Below are 13428 nucleotides of genomic sequence, written 5' to 3'. Positions count from 1 at the left end.
TTTTTGATGATCTACTTAAATACAGAAAGTACAAAAAGATCTGCCTAAAGACTGATATTTTTGCTCCAATTAAAATATAGCAGAGTCTCAGAATTATATATGTCTAATAAATATTTGTTATGTGATTTCTCTAAATCAAATATCAAGAGTAAAGAGCAGTAACCACTGCTTATGAATAAAATACTTATACACTGAACCGACTCACTGAAATTAAGGTCTTTGAACCTCAATTAGGCCTCTGTTCTTTGCAAGATATTAAAGAAATGCCCTGGTAAGGGCAAGGGGCCAGGAAAAGGGGACTAATGAGGATTACATAAAGTTACTAATAATTCAGTTACACAAAATAATGGACAGGGCAGTGTAGAGAAAGAAAAAAATAAGTCAACATGAAATAAAAATATTTACATCAGTTGGCAACACTCCAAAAATGCATCTACCAAGTTTTGAACTATATTTAAACAAAACAGGCTTTAGATTCAAGAAAATATTATTTTGCAGCTATTGTCATTGTTTTATGTGGCTTTGTTTTTGTTTCTTTTTGTCTTTTTTGTTCTTTTATGACTGCTTGTTCCTCTTAGAAATGAAATAAAGTTTGATCTACAGTGCAATCCAAGGAGGGTGGAGAGATGGAAAAACTCAGACTTTTTGTGTGTCTCAGTCCATGGAATTCAATTTAAACTCTTATAGGCGTAGCCAAGAAAGAGGCCAGAAATGGAAGATAAAAGAACTGTGAGGGTAGAGGAAAACTTGCAGGACCTTTGGGACTCTGTACCCATTCCAGGGATTATTTATGTGGGAGCACCATTATTAACTTGGGAGTTTTGTCCTCAAGATGAGCCCAGCATTCTTGGGTTTGGCTTTCAACAAATTCAGTGTTGTTTTGTGGCTCCAAGCTAAAACTAAAGAAGAATAATCTAGATTGTTTAAAAAAACAATCCTAATATGAATACTGCCAGGGAGCCAGGAAAGGCAAAATGTCTCTGGGTTCTCCATCAGGACCCATGCCAGGTGAAACCTTTCAGCACCCAAGGACATTAAGAAGAAATGGCATACCTCTTGTCCACAGGCTGCAGTTTTATTACAAAACAGCTATGATGTTTTGATTGTTATGGAAGTAAGTATGCATTTCTTTGCATGCATTGGTTATTTTCTTTTCTTTTTCCCCCCCTTCATTCCTACTTTTTTTAAGCATGGTAATAATCCCAGCGTTTTCTCACCGGTATTGTATTGCAGTGTTGCAGCCAAATTTTACGGTTGCAGAAAGCATTAGCAAACCAAGCCAAAGAACACTCTGACTTTGATTTAATATGAAATTGTACATTGCATTTCCAACTATTTCCATCATTACAGTAATTATTTGGCATATTTCAGTTTTCACACTGACTGTAAAAGGTTTCTATTTTCCAGAAGGAAAAAAAAAAAAAAACCAGTAGTGTGTCTGATATGAAGACAACGTTGCTCAGATCCAACAAAGGCCAGACAGTCAATAGGACATTCTCATATGATTCCCTATTAAAATAAGAAACTTTCTAACTTTTTCTTATTCTTGTTGTTCATTTCAAGAGGTTAAACAAATTACAAAGCTTAGTTTTCACTTTACAACTCCTCAAATGAAAAAAAAAACAGCATATTACCTTTGTTTTACAATCGAAACAATTATTTTCCAGATTAAGGCCAAGTTGTAAAAGGGAAGGGGGAAGCAGACTCAATATGATTTCTTACTTAAAACAAACCATATCATCATTTTCACTACAGAAATTTCCAAATTGTTTTCAATCCATGACAAAATATGTGAGCAAAATGTCTCTAGCCATCTTGTCCAACAGTCCTAAAAGAGTAGGAGACTAAATATCCCAAATGGAATTATCCAATAGAAAATTATCTAGGGAAGGTAACATTACTTCCTTTTGTGCCAGAGCTCCTCGTTTCACCTTTTCTGATAAACAAGCTATGGTTTATTTTCCATGAATCACTAGAACATGATCCATGGGTCAGTGAATTATTTCAAAATCTCTACCCAGAAATGAAATATTAAGGGCACATGCTGACCAAATACTTTGTCTTCTGACATCAAAAACTGATGGCATAGTGATTGTGTATGAAACTCCTGAATGAGATAGAAAAAGTAAAGTTCAAAGCCTGGAACCTGCAAAGTTCAAGATCGGAGACCCAATATCCACCACAGTCCTCTTCAAAAGAAACTGAAGGGGTCCTGCCACAGCCATTGTTGCTTGTTGTGATTGTGGTTGTTCTTCATGGTTTTCCCCCCTACATTCCTATTGGGTAATATGTGGAAGTCAGATTGCATATGCCAGTCAACGGTCCAAGTGTGAATAATATGTGTACATGTATGAATGCAATGTATGTATGATCTATTCACTACTTTCAGTCTGGAGCCTAGGATTATTTGAAGAATTTTCAGGTTCAATCTATATACATTGCCTTATAAATTTGTTTGCTGAATTGCAAAGGGATAGGCCCAATCATATAACCTGTACATTAAAACTACTTAATCTGGGGTGGCTAGGTGGTACAGTGGATAGAGCAATGGCCCTGGAGTCAGGAGTACCTGAGTTCAAATTCTGCTTCAGCCACTTAATATTTACCTAGCTGTGTGGCCTTGGGCAAGCCACTTAACCCCATTGCCTTGAAAAAATCTAAAAACAAAAAACAAAAAACAATCTTATTGTGTTACCATTAAAAACAACCAAATGAGGACACACTAAAGCTGAAAACCAAATGTAGCTATTGGTCTCTTATTGTAAAGCCTGTTTGTTAAGAATGATTTTACAATAACGTTTTTAAATTATAAAAATCATTCTTAGCTGGAGGCTGTCAACAAAAAATAGTCTACAGGTCATAGATTTTTTTTCACCCTTTGTATTAGTGTTCATAATTAGTGAAACATGTTTCAGAGTCATTTTTTCTGTCCAAACAATTAAAAAATTAGCTCAATATTGGTTGAATCAAGAAAGGCTACATCTATGAATTACCTTTACTATTGCCAGAACACTAATGTTGATGTAGGTACTCTCTCCACAACACAGATAATACAATTCTTTAAAACTTAGTAGATCACCAATTTTATTGTTGTAGCCAAAAACATTTTAATAACACTATGACCAATTTGATGATGAGTATTTCTGGGAAGGCCATATATCTTTAGGCAGTCAGGTCCTTAGATAACAAGCATCATATACAAGCATCATACCACCAAGCCCATCAGATTCATTCCATTTTTATAGAATATCAGAATGTGTGTTCCACTGACCTAGCTTTTGACAGCACAGGGTTTATAAGAGAATAAAGACACATTAGTTTAATATTTGGTGGAGTGTGTGTGTGTGTGTGTGTGTGTGTGTGTGTGTGTGTGTGTGTCTGTGTGTATGTGTGTGTATGTGTATCTATATAGAATCAGAACTATGCCCTTGATTTAATCATTCTGTCTTTCATTCAAGAAGTCTTCTTAGAACTTTGCTTCTTTTTGAGACCTGAATTCAAAAGACTATGCTAAAGAGGATGGATGCTTTCTTCACATGACTTTAAGCAACTCCAATACTTCCTCCTTTTTCCTTTCCCTTTCCCTTTCCCCCTAAAAAGTCCATTTGTTTTTACACCATTTTTTTCTTAGTGATAATATTGGCTGTGAGTAATAAAATACTGCAATTTCTGAAAAATTAAATGTGAATATCACCCCAAAGGTAATGGCTAGTTGGTAGCAGGACCATAAAGGGTTAAACATATAGCAAATGAGGAATTGTGTAGGAGAAGTGGTGTAAAAGATATCATCAGATAAAAATATGATCAGAAAAATGGATAGGCCAACCCCATAGAGAGAGAAAATGACCAATTGTAGACCATATATGCTATTGGTGTCCAAACAACATGCAAAGAACAGAATAAAGGTACTCATTTATTGTATTGATCCCCTATAATTTGAATTTAGGAGAGAACCTGGACAAGAATCATACATAATATACTGGCTGGGATTCTCATTGTTAGAGAAGTATTCCACAAGTATTGGAATTTAAGTTTCATCATATCATTCTCATTCCCCTATTTGAAAATCTTTAATCTTTCCCTTTTACCTAAAACAATAATTTCTCAAAAAAATTCCTTGAGATGAAGTTTCTCCATATATTAAAGAAGTTGGGCAATATGAAATATTTTTATTCCTATTTCTAAGACATATATTTAAACTCATTTGTCTATTATTCAATGATTTTTCTGTAACTGAAAACTTCCACTGTTCTCTATTAAATCTCATACTATAGTCCCATTGTTTTTCACATAATCATGAAAGAGATAAAAATAAGAAAATGATTATAATAGCTGTTGGTCAATAATTTTTCTATTATACCTAATTCTTCCTGCCCCCATTTGCGATTTTCTTGCAAAGATTCTAGAATGGATTTACAGTCCCTTCTCCATCTCATTTTATAGATAAGGAAACTGAGGCAAACAAGGTAAGTTACTTGCCCAGGGTCACCTAGCTCGTAAGTGCCTGAGGTCAGATTTGAACTCAGAGAGGAGTCTTCTTGACTCCAAGTCTAACACTTTATCCTATATGCTGCACATCAACCTTTAATCATCATCATCATCATTGATGTGGTATCTGTTATTAACAGGAACCATGCCCTGGTCCAGTCTTTCTACTTATCTGAAACATCTTTCAGGACTTAAGCAGATATCTCATCATTTGTCTAAATCTGGTCACTTCTTGCCAAACCTAGTTATAAGCATCTTAATTTTAACTTTTTTTTGTTTTGCTTAGTAACAAACTACAAATTCCCAGAGAACAAGTAACCTACATTACATCTAGCTATGACTCCTACCCTCAGAGAAGTTTATATTCTAGCTTTTGTGAAATTCAATCAAGAAACATCTATTAAGTACCCACAATATGCAAGACTCCACATTAGACAGTGGTGTATAAGACAAAAAGAAAAATTTGCAGCTGCTCTCAAGGATGTTACATTCTAGTTGAAGCCAATTCTTCAGAAATAGTTACAGAATACTTGATAAATACCATAAGTGGACCTCAGAGAGATTTAAACTTTGCTAAAAGTTATTCTAGTTAAAGAAGGAGTCAAAAATGAACTCAGGTTTTCTAATTTCAATTCTGGCATCTTTCTGCTACACTCAAAAAATTATTGATGCTAGTCGGTTACGTTTACTTTTAAATCAACTTCATTCATCTCTTTCAATCTCATTTTTTCATTTTCTTTCCTTTGGATTTTTCTTAAAATGTTGAAACTTTTGAAATTCACAATCTTAGAATGTGAAATGAACCTTAGCAAAAAATACTTTCTGCTCAATATACATTTTCTTTACTCTGCTTTGAATATATATCTAAATAAAAGAGAAAATATTCTCCACCAGGATCAAAATTATGTTCTTCAACACTATATTGCCTATACTTCCAGTTCAATTAGTGGCAAGTTTTACATTTTGATTTTTTTCAACCAGAGTACTTTTTTTAGCATGTTAAAAAGAACAAATCTGGTGGTTTCTATAGGTTCTCTTCTACAAGGCATAGGTGGAAATACATTATTTTTATTCTTTTCCATCATAATTTTAGTTCAATATTCCCTGAAATTCCATTGGATTCTCTTTTCTAATCAAGGATCAGTCAAGAAGAGGAAAACCAATTATCATCTGTTAAGTTTTCATAATAATAAGGCTCTTTCCTCCTATTTATAGTTCCTGACACATTCTTCTTTAGTCTTTTAGGAATGGCATCCTAAAATTGGTAACTTCTGTGATGATTTATATATATATATATATATATATATACACATATATAAAAATTTTGTGACATACATATATGTGAATATGTATGCATATATATGTATACATAAATATATATATAAATTGCTTTTAAATCATGAAACATTTCATATTCTGTATTCTGAGTCTTTCATGACACATACCATCCATTAAATTCTCTAGTTTCAACAACATATGTAAAAGTCCTGAACCAGAATAACAAAAGGGTAATCAGGCCCTGTGTGAAGTACAATATGCAATATACAAGTCAATTCAGCAAAATTTGATATTAAGGTGAAACTTCTTTGGAAAATCAAAAACCCAGTTTAATGTATATTCAAAACTTACTGTTATCCAAGTGTGGTTTTGGTGAATTTTTTTTTCTTATGCTCAATATCTTCATCTATATAAATACCATAAAATCAATCTCTTTTAACTCATCATAACTCAAAGGTGGCTTTGTATTCTGATACTAAGTCAATAGAGAATGAACATGGTGACTTCTACCAAATCAGGATGACTTCCAATTCAGGATCCAGCAACAGGTCATCAGCTATCAAGGAACTTATAATATGTAAGCTTAGTTAAATACAAAGAGGCTCTTCGCCAGTACCTTGGTCAATAAGTCATGTTCTTTACCCATTGAAACTCATGAAACAATCAAAAAATTGAAAATCAATCAACACATATTTATAATATACCAACTATATACCAGCCAGTATTCTAGACTATGAAGCCACATATCTAACAAAAGCCAACAAAACTATAGAATTCAAGGTATTTTAAATTATTTTTTTCTGTTACCATCTCATAATAAAGGATGGCTGCCCCTCAATACTCTTCAATTACCTTCAGTAAAAGGTATACTTATATTGAAATTTATGACATTTTTTCTAGATACGTTGGGAGAGTACTAGATTTGGAATCAGAAGGCCTGGGCTCAAATTCTATTTCTGACACTAATTCTGTCATCATGGGTGTCACTTAACTTTTCATTTTCCTTATTTGTAAAATGAAGTGATTGTATTAGATGATCACTAATGTCCCTTTGAGGTCTAAGGACTAATCCTAAGGCAAGATTCATTTTTAAAGTGTGTGAAGATAACAGGGTACAGATAATAAGTTTTTTTCATTGCATATACTTGATTGATAGTCACACTCAACTCTAGTTTTCATACCATACCCTGGGAGTCTTTAAGCAAGAAATTGGATCATTCTGGAAACATTTGGAATTCTGCAAAGTGGCAAAAATGTCCATAATATCTGACCTTGAGATTCCAGTAACAGATATATACCCCCCTAGGAGAGGTCACTGACAAAGGTAAAGACTCCAGATGCAAAATATTTATAGCAACACTGTCTGTGGTAGCAAAAACTTAGAAACAAACTTTATATTGATCCATTGGGAAATGACTAAATAAATTGTGGTACATGAGTTATTACTCTATTGTAAGAAATTATTGGAGTAATGCTAATTAAAACAGCTTTGAGCTATCATTTTGCATCTATCAAACTGGCTAAGATAATAGAAGGGAAAATGAAGAGGATGTGGAAACATTGGGACACTAATTCACTGTCGAATTGCAAAATGATTCAACTCTTTTGAAAACAATTTGGAATTATGCTCCAAGAGTTAATAAGCTAGCTATACCCTTTGGCCCAACAATACCCCTACTTGATCTATTGCCAACAATAATTAGGAAAAAGGGGAAGAATCTATATGTTCTAAAATATTTATTTTAGCAGTTGTCTTTATGGTGAGAGAGAACTGGAAATTGCAAAAATGACCATCAATTGGGGAATGGCTAAACAACTTGTGGCATATGATTGTGATGGAATAAGAATTCTATGCCATAATAATCGATGAGCTCAATTATTTTAGAAAATCATGAAAAGATTCATACAAAATAATGAAAAATGAAATGAATAGAACCAAGAAAACATTGTATGTAGTAACAACAATACTGCTTTAAGAAACACTGTGCAAACAAGTTATATCTATTATAATATATAATATAAATAATATATAAAAATATATAGTTAATATATAATATATATAATATAAATAATAACTCTTGAACTAGAAAGAATATATGAAGATACCATCTACATAGCATGTATAATTTTATGTACATATGCATGCACACATGCACCTATTTGGGGTCTAATGGTAGCCATCTCCAGGGAGGGAATGGGAAGTGAAGAAAAAAAAAGAAAAAAAACTACATATTAATTTTGTTATATATTTGAAATGAATAGCAAGTTGGGCATAGGAGATTTTCAGTTTCATATATAATCATCTTTTTAATTGTACTATGTTATGAAAATATTTATTTTATTTCATAAATTAAAAAGAAAATTTAAAAATTATCATCTAAAAATGATAAACATGATGAATAGATAGAAATACAGGAAGACTTCCATGAAATGTCAGAGTAAAGTAAGCAGAGGCAGAAAAATACTCAAAATTCTAACTACAATTTAAATGGAAGAGTGCCACAAAACAATATAGAAGAAATAATATGAAATTATAAAGACCAAGAAATAAAAAGACACTTCCCCATTGCTTTCAAGAGTAGGGGCTCCAAATATGTGAAATTTTGTGCATCATGGAAGAGTGTTTTGACAAACTAGTTCATCATGCTTTAAATTGTCCTTCATTTTTCTTTTCTTTTTTTGTTTTAGGTTTTGTTTGTTTGTTTTTTGTTTTTTTTGCAGGGCAATGGGGGTTAAGTGGCTTGCCCAAGACCACACAGCTAGGTAATTATTAAGTGTCTGAGGTCGAATTTGAACTCAGGTACTCCTGACTCCAGGGCCGGTACTATATTCACTATGTCATCAAGCCACCCCTCATTTTTCTTTAAAAAAAAATACCCCACCTTCCAGTCCAATGTTTTGTTAGCATGAAATGATATGTTTCCTTTTTATGTTATTTGTTTTTCAGTTTTCTTTATTGGGGATAACTCAGAGGGGAAAGGAGGAAATAGAAGGGAAAAATAAATGGCATCCTTTCATTAGAGTTTCATTGGAGAATAGACTTCATAACTATCTCAGCCTCCTCCCCACTGTAAAATTCATATCTTATCAGCTGCGGTTCTTGCCCCAAGTGTCTTCAACTGGAGACACAATTGGTCCAGCTGTCTGTTGAACTTTTTTTCTCTCAGGCTTAGTAGCATTGTACACAGCCTTACAAGATATCCTACTTCAGTTCCTTTGTGCCTCAAATCCCTGGTAGAACTCCATTGGAATGCGCAGTCCCCAACTTCCAGTCTGGAAAACAATTCTTGTTCCTTTGACTTTCTGAGTCCACCTGAGAGTTTTTGAGTAGGAGAGTGGAATAAGTTTTGGGGATCTACTGAGAGAAAGTTGATTTTTTAAAAAAAATTACATATTTAAAGCAAGAGAGTTAAGCAACTTGTCTAAGGTCACACAGTTAGGCAATTATTAAGTGTTTGATGCTAGATTTGAACTCAGGTCCTCCTGACTCCAGGATCAGTGCTCCATCCACTGCACCACCTAGCTGCCCCCAAGAGTTGATATTTTTTGCAAACCAGGGCTTTAGGCAGCCCTGCTAAGGGGAGGAGTTACTGTGCCAACAAGTCAAGGGTTAAGAATTAATATTCTAGATTTGCAAATTCATCAGATTGTTATTGCATTTAGATTTTTCTGCCATATATATATATATATAATTCCTATGAAAAATTGATGAGGAACATATAAAATGTCTTGTCCTCTTAGTTGGGCATGCCAAATGCACCCTGTTTCAAACTTCAAGATTTAGAGTCATAACACTGTACCCAAGGAGTATTCAGAACCCATGAGTTATCTGAGACTGAAAAAGTAATCATCCATTGCTAGCCGACTTTCTTGTTATGATCCTCTCTAGACTTAGGTCAGTTTGTCTTTGAACAACTGGCCATCACTAGACTAGTACTCAAATCCATGCATCTCAACAGAGTCTGAATTTGGTGGTTAACAAAGTCTTCGAGAACAAGAGTTTACTTTGTTCCATACTGTGGCATCAGAATAGCACTTTGGTGAGTGATTGTTCAATTATGCCGGCTTTAATATTTTGGAAGAGTTTTTGTTTTATAATTTTGTCTTATGGATGGGTCTGATTAAAAATTTATTGGTTATTATCTCTCAAAATTGAAGAAGACCATGACATTAAATAAGTGATGACATGATAGGCACATTATGTTGATGAAAGTGGGGGGAGGTGTTATTCAAAGGCATCCTCTTCTAGAACCATCTTAGCCTAGGGGCCTGATAGTACAGGAAACAAGGTTTCTGCTATTGGTTTGGAGACAGTGGGAGACTTTGGCCTTTTAGGTGTAGGTCTTTCCCACCTGAGGCACTGGGTTTAGGGGTTTTGACTTAGCAACATTCAGTCAAAGCTCTACAACTAGTAGCTGCACCCCTTTAAGTCATTGTCAATAGGTACATCCAGTGTATGAAATCATAGTTTCACTTGTGATGGGTGACATATCATCAGCATGATGCAATTATTCTAATTAAATTTTTTGAAAGTCTATTTTATTCAGTTTCTCCTGGAACCCAAATACTTTTATTTCCCAGAAGCTGCCCAGTAGGTCATGGGAATAATGCCATTTATGATCAGAACTATGACAGCATCTGATCATCTTCGAACCTCTGACTTTCATTCTTGATTAATGAAAACATTCTTGGCAAATGTTTTTGCTCTGGTTCATCTTGTGCTGATCCAAAAATGTCACCTCTAGTGGCACAATACATATGCTCCTATTCATCTTTCTTAATCATAATCCAAGCTCCAAACCCAACAACAAAAAAAAACTGGGTCCTATTCCATTATTCCTAGGAATACAAGTATCATTTTTACAAGGCTGTTTCTAAAATGAGTTTTACATTTTAAACAACCTTGGGCATCTGCTAACAAGTTGCCCCATTAAATATGAAAATTATAAATTTCATGATTCAATTTGTTCAATTAATTTTACCTCAATCACCAAGCTCATCCTGACATCTTTCATAGTGTGTATTTCTCTATAGCTCATTTAAGGAAAGTCTTTCTTGGCTGAATAGCTACTTGCCAATGATTTCAACTAGAAAAACATAAAATTTAGATTTGAAGGAAACCTTAGAGAACATTTTATCTAATATGTCTGTTGTACATTTTATCTAATATATCTGCTTTAAAGATATAGAAATTGAGATTCAGAGACATAGCAATTTGTTCAAGATCATACTAATAAAAAAGTAGCAGAGCCGGCATTTGAAATTGAGTCCCCCACATCAAAACTAGAACATTTTCACTAGTTAACTACTTGCTTCAGATTTGCCAGTGTTTGTTTCCTTAGCCCTGCTAGTATATAAGAGATTATATTGCTTTCTCATAGACATTTTTTTCCTTAAAAACTTCTATTTTCACTAGAAGCTTCTATTTATTCTTCAATTCCCTTGCTCTTATGAACCTCCCAGTTCCCAGAGATATTGCCCCCCATATTCTTTGTTATTCCATTTTCAATCAGTCAACCAGATCTAACACTTCATTTGCATTATGATTGAGATTACCTATGATATAGAGTCAAAAAAATCAATCAATAAGCATCTATTAACTTCTTTTTTTTAGGCTTTTTTTTTTTTGTTTTTGCAAGGCAGTTGGGGTGAAGTGGCTTGCCCAAGGCCACACAGCTAGGTAATTATTAAGTGTCTGAGACCAGATTTGAACCCAGGTACTCCTGACTCCAAGGCCGGTGCTTTATCCACTACACCACCTAGCTGCCCCAGCATCTATTAACTTCTATATTAGAAGTATGCACTGAGTTACACTGCTTTCAAGGGAATTCTAATGGGAATAAAACAAAACATTTTATATATTTTTTACATAGTTAAAACAAATGTTACAATAATTATATAGGAAAATGGTTTTATGGTATAGTGGAAGAAGAGAGAGTCTTAGGTTCTGAACTACTTTGGTTGATTCTGAAAATACTTGTTATGAAAAACAAATCACTGACTTCAGAGTAAGAGGACTTAGATGAAAAACCTGCCTCTGGTATCTGATCCTGACCATGAATATGAGTTTAAACTCCCTGGATCTCTACTTCCTCAACTGTAAAAATAGGGAGTTGGAAGAGATGGCATCAGAGGCCCCTTTTAGCTCTAATCCTGGGATTTGAAGACATATTGGAAAAAGCACTTCTTCACCTCTCATCATTCATTGGCAAAATGATGAGTAATGAAAAATTTGGAATTCATAATCTTGCAAACAGATGAATGTTGAAAACTACTTTTGCATGTAATTGGAAAAATAAAAATTTTAAAACTAAATAAAATAACAAGTTATAATTGATTTGCAACATTCCATCAGGAGTTCAAGTTTCTACTCTAGGATATTCCTGCAGTGATAAAATTACAGATCCAAACAAACAAACAAAAATCATCTACATCTCTTCTTTTGCCACAGATCTCAGTACTAAAGTATCTACTTTTAAGTATGAGAAAATGATTGCTCATTTGTTCATTCACTTACAAATACTTTGTTTTTTTCTTGTTTTATACCTGATCTTATTTTATAAACAAGAATATTTTATTAATGGATTAAAAAAACATTGTTTATACAAAAATGAGAATCAATAAATATTAAATGAATTCATTTATACAAATACTTTCTATACTAGGTCCCCTGAAGGGGGACTTTCAATAGACTGAGTGGAAATCTGCAATGGGTTTTTGTTTTTGTTTTCTCACAATGGGCATATAAATGGTAGCTGAGTTCTTTATCTTTTGACCAGATGAGAGTAGATTGATACTTTTTTAAAGATAAACCCTCAAATCTTGAAAAGACAGTAGAATACATGCCAATATTAAAAATAAATCTGTGTGTACTTGGGGAACATGTTCCAGGTGTTTGCTCAGTAAGTTGGTGTTTGACTCTACCTAGAACAAGTGTGGGGCTTGTCTAAGCTGTGCTTCCATTGGCTACCCCTGGACCTGCTTTTGGCAACCACAGTGAGTGACCATGCAAAAGGATTTGAGTCAGTTTTCAGCAGCTGTGGAAAATTACAGCCTAAAAAGCTGCTGAAGAAAGAGAAAGGAGCCTTCCAAGTGGATGCTGACACACACACACCCAGCAAAATGTTGGCCATCAGTAGCCCTCCTCTCTCAGCTTTTGCTTCTTCCATATGTTTTTTTTTAATGTTTTTAAAAAAAGATTCAAGGTGAACTGGAACTGTGAAGACATTTTTTTGTAAAAAACAGTTCCTGTGATTGTCCTGTGAGGTACAAGAAAGAATATCAATATATTAAATATAATAATGAATCTAGAAAATATTCTGATGTCTTTTGGGGGGGGGTTCCTGAAAAAAAAAAACCTTTTTGTTTGATAATTTAACCCCATGAAAAATACTTAGCATGCCATATATATTGGAAATATTTAGTTTAGAATGAGCTAATAAGCATTTTTTTTCAAAATCAGAACTTTACTAAAATTTAGGCACTGGGTTACATAATGTGACTTGTAGGGTAGGGCTTAAATAAACACACAAAAATAGGGCTACTACAATTAGTGAGTTTTATATCTTTGGGTTAACACTCTGCTGTCTCCAAGAATACTCTTTTCAAATGAAATTTTTATTGCCCACCAAGGGCAATAAACTAAGCCATAACTATTTTGGC

The sequence above is a fragment of the Macrotis lagotis genome, chromosome 7 (assembly GCF_037893015.1).
Source record: "Macrotis lagotis isolate mMagLag1 chromosome 7, bilby.v1.9.chrom.fasta, whole genome shotgun sequence".
NCBI classification, from domain to species: Eukaryota; Metazoa; Chordata; class Mammalia; order Peramelemorphia; family Peramelidae; genus Macrotis; species Macrotis lagotis.
The sequence above is the reverse complement of the archived record's forward strand: the minus strand, read 5'-3'. Positions refer to the sequence as shown.